This window comes from Lissotriton helveticus, chromosome 2_1 (assembly GCF_964261635.1).
Source record: "Lissotriton helveticus chromosome 2_1, aLisHel1.1, whole genome shotgun sequence".
Taxonomy (NCBI): domain Eukaryota; kingdom Metazoa; phylum Chordata; class Amphibia; order Caudata; family Salamandridae; genus Lissotriton; species Lissotriton helveticus.
In genome coordinates this window covers 777,387,749-777,400,922 of record NC_136059.1, presented here as the reverse complement: position 1 = coordinate 777,400,922, position 13,174 = coordinate 777,387,749, and positions in this window count along the sequence as shown.

The window sequence follows — 13,174 nt, the reverse complement described above, 5'->3', positions numbered from 1 at the left end:
TGTAACCTTTGACCCGCAGTGTGTCCGCCTTGCATGACATCTGGCACTGCAATTGAGATCAATCAATCAATCACTGACATTTGTAGAGCACACTACTCACCCGGAGGGTCTCAAGGCGCTTGGGAGGGGGGGGGGGTGCTGCTACTGCTCGAACAGCCAGGTCTTGAGCTTCTTCCTGAAGGAGAGGTGGTCTTGGGTCCGGCGCAGGTCGGTCGGGAGGGAGTTCCAGGTCTTGGCGGCCAGGTAGGAGAAGGATCTTCCTCCTGTTGTCGTTCTTCGGATGCGGGGGACGGCGGCGAGGGCGTGACTGGCTGATCGGAGGTGGCGCTTAGGAGTGTAGAAGTTGATGCGGTTGTTGAGGTAGCTCGGGCCTTGATCGTGCAGGGCTTTGTGTGCGTGGGTGAGGAGACGGAAGGTGATTCTCTTGTTGACGGGGAGCCAGTGCAGGTCTCTCAGATGTCCGGAGATGTGGCTGCGTCGGGGGATGTCGAGGATGAGTCTGGCTGAGGCGTTCTGGATCCGCTGGAGTCTCTTCTGGAGCTTGGCGGTGGTTCCGGCGTAGAGGGCGTTGCCGTAGTCCAGTCGGCTGGTGACGAGGGCCTGGGTGACCGTCTTCCTGGTTTCGGTGGGGATCCACCGGAAGATCTTCCGTAGCATGCGCAGGATGTTGAAGCATGACGAGGAGACGGCGTTGACTTGCCTGGTCATGGAGAGGGAGGAGTCCAGGATGAAGCCCAGGTTGCGTGCGTGGTCTGTCGGTTTGGGTGCGGTGCCCAGGGCGGGGGGCCACCAGGAGTCGTCCCAGGCGGAGGGCGAGGAACCCAGGATGAGGACTTCCGTCTTGTCTGAGTTCAGTTTCAGGCGGCTGGTCGTCATCCACTCGGCTACATCTTTCATCCCTTCGTGAAGGTTGGCTCTGGCGGCGGCGGGGTCGTTGGTCAGGGAGAGGATCAGCTGGGTGTCATCGGCGTAGGAGATGATGTTCAGGTTGTGTTGGCGTGCGATGGTCGCGAGGGGGCTCATGTAGATGTTGAAGAGGGTGGGGCTCAGGGAGGATCCTTGAGGGACGCCGCAGATGACTCCGGTGGCCTCTGACTTGTACGGTGGTAGACGGACTCTCTGTGTTCTTCCGTCGAGGAAGGAGACGATCCATTCCAGTGCCTTCCCCTGAATTCCGACGTTGCTGAGGCGCTGCACTAGGGTGCGGTGGCAGACAGTGTCGAAAGCCGCGGAGAGGTCTAGGAGGATGAGGGCCGCTGTTTCCCCGTTGTCCATCAGGGCTCGGATGTCATCGGTGGCAGCGATGAGGGCGGTCTCGGTGCTGTGGTTGGCACGGAAGCCGGACTGTGAGGGGTCGAGGGATCCATTCGTCTCGAGGAAGGCAGCCAGCTGTTTGTTGACGGTCTTCTCGATGACTTTGGCTGGGAACGGGAGGAGCGAGATAGGGCGGTAATTCTTGAGTTCGGTGGGGTCGGCAGTGGGTTTCTTAAGTAGAGCGCTGAGCTCGGCGTGTTTCCAGCCCTCCGGGAAGGTGGCGGTGTCGAAGGAGGTGTTGATGATGTCCCGCAGGTGGGGTGCGATGACAGCGTCGGCCTTGTTGAAGACGTGGTGAGGGCAGGGGTCGGTCGGAGATCCGGAGTGGATGGAGTTCATCATGCGGACGGTGTCATCGGTGCTGATCGGAGTCCAGGCGCGGAGGGTGGTGGTGGGCGGCGGTGCTGTGGTCGTTGTGTGCGATGGTTGAATGCTGAAGCTGTTGTGAATGTCCGTGATCTTGTTGTGGAAGTAGGAGGCGAGGGAGTTGCAGAGGTCTTGCGATGGGGTGATGTCGTTGTTTCCGGCGCTGGGGTTGGAGAGCTCTTTCACGATGTTGAAGAGTTCCTTGCAGTTGTGTGCGTTGTTGTCCAGCCGGTCCTGGAATGCAGTTCTCTTGGTGGCGCAGATCAGTTGGTGGTGCTTTCGGGTGGCGAGCTTGAGGGTGGTCATGTTGTCCGGTGTTGGTTCCCTTCTCCAGACTTTCTCGAGGGCTCGGCAGTCCTTCTTGGAGGTCTTGAGTTCGTCTGTGAACCATGGGGTTTTCTTGCTGCTGGGTCTGCTGGGCGGGGTCCTCAACGGGGTGAGTTCGTTCGCGCAGTTGCTGATCCACTTCGTGAGGTTGTCGGCGGCCTGGCTGGGGTTCGCTGAGCTGGCGGGAGGGTGCTGACCCAGGGAGGCGGCGAGCTGGTCGGCTGTGATCTTGTTCCAGCTTCTTCGGGCAACCTGTTGCTGGTGGTAGTGGATCGTCGTTCTTCTGAAGGTGAAGTGGACGCAGCTGTGGTCAGTCCAGTGGAGTCCAGTGGCGTGGCTGAAGGCGATGTCTTTGCTGGATGAGAAGACGGCGTCGAGTGTGTGTCCGGCGAGGTGGGTGGGGGTGGTCACCAGCTGCTTGAGTCCCAGGTTAGCGAGGTTCTCCAGCAGGGTGGTGGTGTTGCGGTCGTCGATGTTCTCCAGGTGGAAGTTGAGGTCCCCGAGGAGGACGTAGTCGGCCGAGGGGAGGGCGAGCGGGCTGATGAAGTCGGCGATGTCCTCGCTGAATTGTGTGCGTGGTCCCGGGGGTCTGTAGATGAGGGTGCCTCTGAGGGTGGTCCTGGGGTTGACGTGGATCTGGAAGTGCAGGTGTTCGGTGGGTGCGATGGTGTCGTCGGTGTTGGTCGTGATGCGGATGGTGTTCCTGTGAATGATGGCGATGCCTCCTCCTGTCTGGTTGACGCGGTCTCTCCGGATGATCTTGTAGCCGTCCGGGATGGCGATGGCGATGTCGGGCGCTGAGGAGGCGTTCATCCAGGTTTCCGTGAGGAAGGCGACGTCAGGGTCTGTGGTGTCGAGCAGGTTCCAGAGCTCGACGGCGTGTCTGTGGATGGAGCGGGTGTTGAGCAGGATGCACTTCAGGTGGCTGCTGTTGTTGCTCGTCTTGGTCTTGGTGGGTGCGGGTGTGGTGCAGGTCCGGATGCAGGTGTACTTGCAGGAGCGGCAGCTGAAGGGTCCGTGGGTGCGTCTCGGGGTGGCTTGGTAGCATACCGGGTTTCGGCCGGCGTTGAGAGCGATGAGGGTGGCGGCGTCGTACGTCCGGCGGGTGGGCTGGGGTCGGTGGAGACCAACTTCACCTCTCTATTAATTTTTGAACTTCCAAAGACTCTTATTTTGCAGTCAGATTTAAGTATTATGTCCCTTGTGGTTCTCGCTGAGTCATGGATTAGGAGCCTGTGGTCCCAGACCAGTTATCTGATCTGCATAAATGAGCTTTGCCTGAGGCTTTTTGTCCGTAATTTAAAAAGAGAGAAGTCTGACAATACCATCTGCATGTATGTATTAAGCGGGTATATCGCTCCTTGGTACGGGGCCTGTCCTTCCACCAAAAACACACGATGTAGCATGCAGCCTTTCAATAAAAGAGACAAAAATAAACACACCCAGCCAGCAGTGGTCTGCAGTAGTTTATTTATAGCTGGCAGAATATTTTCAAAGAGCAGAGCAGTGAGTGCTTAATTTGTAACAACATAAGTGCCAGGGCTCTCATCAGGCGGTCACTGCAGCTTGCACCACACATTGCCCTCACCACGCTGCCAATTTTAGTAACAACACAGCTACTAACCATCACACTACTGCAAGCGCGATAATTTGAACTATTTCAGGCCCCCAAGGCTGTAAGAATCGCTTGGCTGGCAGGTACGCCTGGCTGGTCTGGCTTGTCTGCGTACTGACCAATCACAATGCTGCCATTGCAGCCTTGAGATTGGCTTAGGTGAGGGAGGCTTCCTGTTCTGTTCATGTTCCTGTTGCAGGAGAGCAGGTCAGGAGCAGAGACGACGCGAGACCTGGGAAGGTAAGTTCATTTTATTTTTAAATTACGCCCCCGCGTGCGAACACCTACGTGACCCCCCACTCGCGCATCAGGCCAGCCGCAATTGGATGTTACATGCAAATTCAAGGGGCGTCACATCTTTCCTTTCGCCCGGGGCCCCAGAAGTTCTAGGACCGGCCCTGGCTACAGGGTGTATCCACATGGATAGCGCGTTACACCACCATCCGGGTGTGTGGTTGGTGGTTTCTTGTCTTTTGCCTTGAGCATATGTGGGAAGTGTTTGAGTACCGAGGCGCACTTACCCTACTAAGGGACGCAGCACTTGGCAGTTTGATGGACGAGGAAGTGTGAGTCCACCCCAATGCGCTGAAATTGGCGTCCTGAGAGCGTAGGAGCACAGAGTGAGACTACAGCTTGCTGATCCGATGTTGCCGGGGAACAAAAAGAGCTTAGCTCCAGTTGGACGTCTACTTCGGCCATCTTGTTTCCTGCCAGGATGGTGTGCCTGCACTTTCTCTTGAACCGCTTTTCTATAGCACACGGGAGGTTTGGCCTATTGTTTTCAGGCAGCTGCGGCGATACAAAGTACGGGTACTGCAGATCTGATGGAAACATATTTCACCGTCGACAGTTCTCGAAGCAGGGTGCGCGCGGCATGATACCTACACATTTGCCGTAGCCAGCACTTCTGTTAAAATGAAAGACTTATTTTGGAACGCCACAGCAAGCTATGCAAATGTATCAGGCGGCTGTCAAGATGTTATGCAAATGGTGCCAGTTCATTACCCAGCATGGGCAAAGAATGGTGACTAATGAGTTCTGAACGCAAGCATTCATCTTCTCGAGCTAAGGGAACTGGGCACAATATGCCATCACGCAAAGCGCTGCGTGGCTTGCGGTATAATTACATGATTGGACTTTGGAACTTTAGAACAAAGACTCTAATTGGACATTACGCTCTGTAGCCACATAATAAACACTCGGACAATGAGCAGCCACACTTCCCATAGCTCGAACATAATATTATTTTTCCTTGAATAGAATTTGAATGGGTAAACCTGTCATACGCTGGTAATTCGTATTTCATCAGACTGTGGCATTCACTTCTGGACAAATGTTTCTCAAAAGCAAATGCCGCCAAACATCAGGCACGCAATTAGCGACTCGAAATTGTGAAACTCTTAAAAGCCCACCAAAGATACTGCACGCCGTAGCCTCCTGATGGAGAACGAGCTCGTGAAACTGTTTGTCTTCATTATAAAAGTTGGATGCTTGAGGCCAGAGAGAACTCCGACGTGCTTCATCAGGGATACCTTTTTCATTTATCTCTCATGCGTTACTTGTGCAATAAAAAGCATACATATTAATGACACTGACTCCTCTTATTCATAGCGTTGCAGTCTGCATCCTAATGATTTCCCACTCTTTAGCCATTCAAGTTCAAAATGGTGTGTGCTCCTTCAGTGATATCTGTTGCCATCACGGATTTTTCCACTTAATTTCCTTTTTTAAAGCCAGGTGTGCAATTAATTGGTTATCCAAAAGCCCCCTGTTGAGTGTTTAGTCATTCTCCTAGCTTTGATACAGTCAACAATTTGCCCTCAGAGCTTCAAGCTATTTTCCAATTAAATGTCAGGCTTTGTGGTTTAAGTGTTGGCGCTCGCCCATGCAGTGTTTATGACAAGAGTAGCCGAGCTTCAGAGCCAAACATGTATTGTGATGGCATTTGTGTCTGGATGAGAATGGCACACCTGTAGTGGATTTCTATTGAATTTACCACCACTTCGAAGCTAGAGCAGTAGAAGTAACAGGCCTTTTGTGAGCTGGAGTGCTGTCTTTCTGATGCCATGCCACAGAACATCAAGGTACCCTTCTGTGCTGCCTCTCAAGCACTGGAGGTGGGTGGTATGTAGCCATCGCACCGCATTACTCTATTTGAAGTTACTGATAACTGACTGTGAAGAAGAAGCATAAAGGCATGTGTACATTACATGATTTTAAAGCACACATAAACCAGACCTGCCGAATCACACGGTGCCACCGCGTGTCAGACAATTTCAGGTCGCTTCACACTGTCTGTCACCCGGTGAGGAGCCAATATCGCAGGATGGGCACAGAATTAGCTGGAGAGCCCTGCAGAGAGTAGGTTTCCACCTAATTGTTTGGGGGTCCTGCTCAGCCAATGACCACTACGAGGTGCAAAATCTCCCCAGGATATCGGTGGCAGCCTCAAAAGCTTTGATTTTGCTTTTTGGCCGTGGGGTGGGCGAGCAGAAGGGGCTAGGGAGGGTGGTAGAGGGACGGTAGGGGGGCTTTGAAGCAGTGACTTTGTGAATTTAAAGGTGTTTCAGGCTGTGCTCCGCTCCAAACCACACCCCCTTCAAGGCCCCACCCCCTTCGCACACACGTGAACATTATTCACAAGTTTGCAGAACTGCAAAACGTGCCTTTAAGTGGTGTGGGTTTCATACAGGGGGATTACATAATAAATAATTAGAAGCTGTTCTCCCTGTATACCGACGCTGCTCCAACAGGCTATCACAGAGCCCAGCCAGAGCAACATGGAATTCAATTATGATGAAGCAACTGCCCCTGCTTTCAATTGCAACACAGGAGCAGAGGAGTAATAGATGAGCTACTCATGAATTGGTCTATCCTCCCTGTCTCAAATGAAGAAAAAAAAGTACATGGCCTCCTGCTACCGGCCCACCACTCTGTGAGTCTTTCCTTGCCTCTCCTCCAGACTTTGTGCTCCCTGATTTCCAGTGCTGCTCTGAACAGCTCTCAGAGAGTCCAGCCAGCACAGCCTGGAATTCCTATGTGACATACCTACAGTGGTGTTTAACTTGGTCCTTTTTGCAGGGCTATCCCCAAACCTTTTGCCTTCTTCCTGTATTCTCTCTGACCTGTTTTTGTTGCATTAGGACGCTGGTGGGCACTTTACCGCTGCAGATCAGTACTGAAGTGCATATGCTCTCTAGTGCAAATTGTCATTGTGATTGCTTATCCATGATTGGCATATTTGATTTACTGGTAAGACCATGGTAAAGTTCACTGTGTGTTCCTTGGGCCTGTAATTCACATGGCACTAGTGGGCGTGCAGCACTGATTGTGCCATCCACATAAGTAGGCCTGCAACCATGTCTCAGACTTCCCAGCAGTGTCTGTGTGTTCGGTTTGAACTGCCATGTTGGCCTGGCAACTGCACCTACTTAGAAACTGTTGTGAATACTCGTGCACACTAATTTATCTTACGCTCATAATACCTTTACAGGGGCGTGCTCCTTGGGTGTGTATGTTGTCAGTCATACACTACTCCTAAATCTAATTGTGCCAAAGAAAACACTACTTTGGACCCTGAGGGCACTGCTGAACGAATATATAATATATGTTAATCACACTTGTGGCAAGTCTGTCTCATGTAAAAATCTTTACCATTAAACTCAAAACAATTTTCTGGTTTATAAACATATAGACAACTACTGTGTTTTTTTTCATCTTAAGACCTGATTAAATACATCAACTTCTTGATCCAAAGCAATGACCATGAATATATGCGAATACGGTTTTAACAAATTCAATCATGATTACAATCTTCTGTTGTAGCCCAGTGCATTTCTGGATACTCCCCCTTCTACAGGGGTTAATATTTGCAGATAAAAATAGAAACAAAGATAAACAGGAGGGTCCACATTTTTAACGGAAACAGTCTAAATAACTTCTCTTTGAATACTAGTACACCATCAGTAACCTCCTTAATGTGAAAGGGAAAATATACCACTTTATCAACAAGAGAAAATGAGTTGTCTACAAGAGTGAAAACAAGAGCAAGAATAAAAAAAATAGCCTCATACTACGTGATTGAAAATAAACTAGGTGCTGCCCTCAACATGCTGTTATAAACTGTGATGTTACAAAATATTGCTTCCAAATAACTGGATACCATGCGCTTGTATTCAAATACAATAAAGTGAGTTTGCCGATCCAGGGATATATACACCCAAAATTTGAATTATGTTACTCAATTCTTATAATATAAACTCACTGTGTGCTCAGAAGAAATTTACTGCACTGCTCTGCCAGTGGCTGAAAAAACTGAAAGGGAGGCCGATACTGACTTGCTTCATGTATGTCCTTAAAACTCTGCACCTAGAGGTAGTCAATGATTTCTCCAAACTTTGCCGATCATCAAAACCTTATTGTCAAAGGCTGCTTCTTTGAGGATGCAGGGCCCTAGATGGTTTGATGACAAATGTTCATTGGCGAATAGGAACCCAGCTAAACCTAGGTGGCCTCAGATGTGAAATTGGCAAGGCAGAATTATAATGCAGCGATTAGCAACAGGAAGGGAGTACTCCTAAATGATCGCTAGGAGACCCTATCTCTGGCAGCCGCAAGTAAAAAGGGTAAAATGTTTTGGTCTGCTGTAAGGGATCTTCGAGCCACAGAACAGTTACTAACCCCTATCAGCTGCACCATATCCAGGGATTCCTGCGAAAAACATTTTACTAACATCTACACCACCCCTTCACTGGAGATGGACCAGCATGAATTTGGCCCATCTGCTGGCATCCAGATAACACTCCCCGAAGTAGAGGAAGCCATTCATCAGAGCATTGGGAATAAGACCCCGGGCCCAGACGGGTTACCAATAGATTTAATCAAATGAAACCCGGATTTCTGGGCTCCGCTCCTTTTGAACGGTTTTAACAATTTAAAGCACGCCCCGCTACCCAATACCTGGGCGAAGAGTATTATCGTCCCAATATTTAAAAAGGGGGATCGGTCACAGCCTAGCAACTTTAGGCCAATCTCATTGATTTATAAAACCCTCAAAACTTTGGGCAGAGTTTTATACAACAAGATTCTGGAATGGTCAGAGGAATGCTGTATCCTAGAGCCTTGCCAGTTAGGTTTCCGTAGCAAGGTTGGCCCTAACAAACAGTGCCTCAACCTCAACCTTGTAATTAGGAAGTATACCATTGCTCAGAATTCCTCGGTCTATCTGGCCTTTGTGGATTTGTCCTCAGCGTTTGACCTTGTGAATAGATCAAAGCTGTGAGCCATCCTATTGGCCTACGGGCTGGATGAGCCACTGGTCCATATTTTGGCATACCTCCATAAAGACCTCGAGGCCCAGGTGAGGTTAGGTAGTAGGGGAGATGTATCAGGAGCATTAAGGTTGGAAGGGGGTCAGGCAGGGGTGCAACTTGGCCCCCCTCCTCTTTATCATCTATATTAATGGCCTAAACAAATCACTTGTACCTATGACTCAAGACGTCACCATGATCCATGGGAAACCCCTTCCTGTACTGCTATACGCAGATGATGCGGTTCTCATACGCCACACTCATAATTCTCTACGTATTCTAGTACAGTCTTTTGTTAAATACATGGGTAGTTTGGACTTGTGCGTACATTTAAAAAAATCATTTTTAATGTCCTGTGGCCCAGGAAACACCAGCTTAGCTCTATTGTTGCTGGCAATCAAAAATTGACAAGTACCTGTAAATTCCCTTACCTCGGAGTAGTCTTTGCTGCGAACGGCTCCTGGAATGAGCATCTCACTCACCCCAGGAGTAAGTTCTCAAAGACTATTATTTATATTTTTAGTTTCCCCCGTCCAAAGAATACAGGTGCTATTTTAGATATTTTAAAAATGTATAAGCTACAATGTGTCCCTGTGGCTATGTACGGAGCGGAGATTTGGGGGACCGCGGATAACTCCTGCATTCAGCAGGAAGAAAACTGGGTCTGTAGAAAGTTGTTGAGTATCCCAATCTCGACCTCACAATATATTTGCCACAAGAAACTGAATTTAAGTTATATATCTGATTTTATATGTGCCCGAACAGCCCTTTTTTGGCTATCGGTTTGGAAGAATCAGGCAGCCACTTAAAAAAAAAATATCATAACAGACTGCTTGAAGTGTGAGAAGGGGATGGACATTCCCTGGTTATCTGGAGTATATCAAAGCTTATGCAGTGTTAATAAGGGCTGCATTTTCTTAAATCCAAGCGAATCCGAAACCGTAAATAGAAGAGAACTTAGAAGTGCTCTCTATTTGTCATATAGCATGGCAAGACTTTTGTTGGAATCAAATAAACCTTCTGTTTCCAGTTATATGGCTCATGAACGGCCCTGCTACCCCCTACGAAATTATCTCACCCTACCTATGAGTTGGTGGGAAAGGAGCCTTTTATTCTGACTGAGGGCTGGGATGGTCAAATTTGCATTGTGTTTCCCTTTAGGGTATCATCTGAAACTTGACTCACTACCCTACCCATGTGACGGGGTTAGCGGTCAATCAACACAACACTTCTTGTTTTTCTGCAAATACTATATAAAATATATCAAATGGCTTCTTTTCCCATTTTTTAATAGGAGCAGGCCTATCAGTTTGGTTTCTGCCTATTCACGTATGCTTGACTTGGCTGATGAAGAGCTAGTGTATTGCTACTCTTGACATTTTTTCTTTTAACCATTGTTGCACTTTTATGGATACAATGTTTATCCGAATAAAGTTTTGTGAAGTGAACTGAACTGAAAGGTTTCTAGTAAAGTACACTTGTCATGAAACTCTTAGTTACATAATGCTAACTCTCAGTACTAACTCTGCTTATGCATACCAGAAAGTTCCTTCCAGTCGCTTCATCTCTACTGCCAACTTCTGTATGTTCAAAACTGCCTGCAACAAACTCTTCCTGTGTAAATAAAAATTACCAATGTTTACCCTGGTTTCAAACTACACTCAACTCTCTGGTTTCAAATTACACTCAACTCTCATGTTAATGAGCCTCATACTGTCCCACTGACATCAGTTCATACCTAGTTGTTCTCATGGTCACCGTGTAGGTAATCCTCTTGTCCCTCAGCGTAGCACGTCTCAAAACCCCGGATGTTTTAGCGCTGGCCGATGCATGCCGGCTTTAAGTCTCTCAATAAGAACATAAACAAAGGGCACATGCCCTAAAAAATCAGACGCCATCTTGAAACGTTCTGTTCTCTCCCTCGCTGTTGTTCTAATATAGTGATAGGAATCAAAATAAACGTAACAAATTCCAAAACTCGTTTATATGTTATCCCAACCAGATGCAAAATGTATTGACTTCCCTGACCTCAATACAGATGTATGCCAGTTTTACATCTCTAGTTAACAATATAAACAAAGGATTCGTGCCAAATGAAATCGCCACCATTTTGAAATGTGCAGTTCACTACCTTGCTGCTATTCTGATATTATGGTAGGGGCCAAGATAAACAAGTTGGATTCCAGGACTCACTTATTCCACACCCCAATCAAATGTACAATTATATGTTTATTAAATACCCTCATTTCTATGCTTTACTTCATATGGTACTGCAATATCTTCACCTATACTGTCCCACTATTGTATGAATATATTTTAGTAATGGAGCTTAAGTGTCACCAATCCCAATTTCACTATTCCTACAGTCAGAAATTATCATCTTTCCATGTAATGAATATCCATACCTAATTGACGCTGTCAAATAATTTCATGTCTGATTCTGCTTCATCATCTCCCTGTGACTGTCAGTCTATTTAATAGGTGTGCATCGCCACTAGCGTACATGAATCAATTTCTCCGCATTTACAACCCACTAGATGTGGAAATCTATATTGTAACATACTTCATTAAGAAAAGCTCATAGTCCCTAGTGCACTCTCAGAGTTCCTTATGACACTATGTGCCTTGCACCAAAGTTAGTGTCTAAAATAACAAAAGACCACCACTAGAGAGTTGTCAATTAGCTTTGTCAAAAATGCCATATGCTTTATAGGAAACAACTCATGTCCACTCTGTCATTGAGACCTCTAGGCTCTGTAGTGTCCAATCGCTTTATCCAATAACTCTCCCTTTGAGACAACACCTGGGAGTTATTACATCCTACGTGGTCATCCACTTCTATTATTTGATATCTCAATCGCGAAACAGTATGTTTAAAATCCAGCCAATATACCGTCAAATTCAAATTCACATTCTAACTCCTTATCATGCTTTTATGTTCTTGATGCAGACTTTAACTTTTTGCTCCGTTTTGCCAATCTATAATAGTCCACATGGAAATTTTATACTGTATATAACATTTTTTGTATTGCAAGTGGTGGAGTGACATAGCCTAATCATCTCAACCTGATCTAGTGTGTGTAATACTATCCCCTATGATTACATTATTGTGGTGTACACAATTGTGGCAGCATTGTGTGCCTGTCATTTTTTCAACTGGGTTGACTTTGGTAAACTTGAGTTTCTCTTTCAAGTTTCTCGTGTGGGTATAGGCAAATATTGGTGTAAAAAGGGAATTAAGGGGATGCTTTTCACCTCAGTGTTCTTAATGACGTCATAGACAACTAGAGCCTAGCATTAATTGTCTATTTGAAGTTATTCAGAATCACTTTATGAAAAGCATCCCTGGAGGAACATAGGACCTTAATAAAGTTTTGATTTGCGATTCCGAATTTGTGTCTCCGCATACCTGAATATAAAGTTCCTGCTCTTACTCGGACCTTGGACAAAGGTACAGAATTAATCAGAATTTGCAAATCAAAATTAAAAATTCGCTTCTCAAATAAATATCAATTATTGGGAGTCAATGGTGAGATTTTTATGAGAGTTTAAACGGTTTTATTCAAAGCTCTCAGTAAGTATTTCTATATCAATCATCAAGTGATTCTTCAATAAAACAATATATAACATAAAGCTTAAAGCGCCCTAGTCTAAATTTTAAGATGAGAAAAGTTTCTTGAACCCATAAAGAGTCCAAAAAAACGAAAAGTGAAAGCATAAAGCTTTAAGGAATTCAATCAGCACATCTCATGAAGAGAAGTTTAGGAAATTCAGTGGAGTCTTAGAAACATAGCATAGATTCTGGCAAGGGAAAATTCTGCGTTGTCAAAGGAAAACTCTATTCTAGGAACACACCCTGATATAACATTTTGATATCTATAACTAAACCAAATGTTGCAGCAGCCCATCTTCTTCACCAATTGAAGCACAATGTCTTCATAGGAATGGAACTCTTCCACCATATATGTTGTTTTGAAACAAAGACTTAGAGATGTTAAGTTTTCCATGTAACATTACTGTCTACTTTGTAAAAGTCATGGTTTGGTTCCCATTACTTCATAATGTGCACCGGTGCAAAAATAGTTCACGGTTAGGTCTATCATTCCATAAATGAAATCATCTCTTTCTTACATTTTCTAACTTACAAAACTTATTCACGCAGAAACATTTAAGTGCAATTTAACTACATTATTTAATACCCGATTGTATCCGATGAAAAATATGTCTATGTCTATAGGTCTAC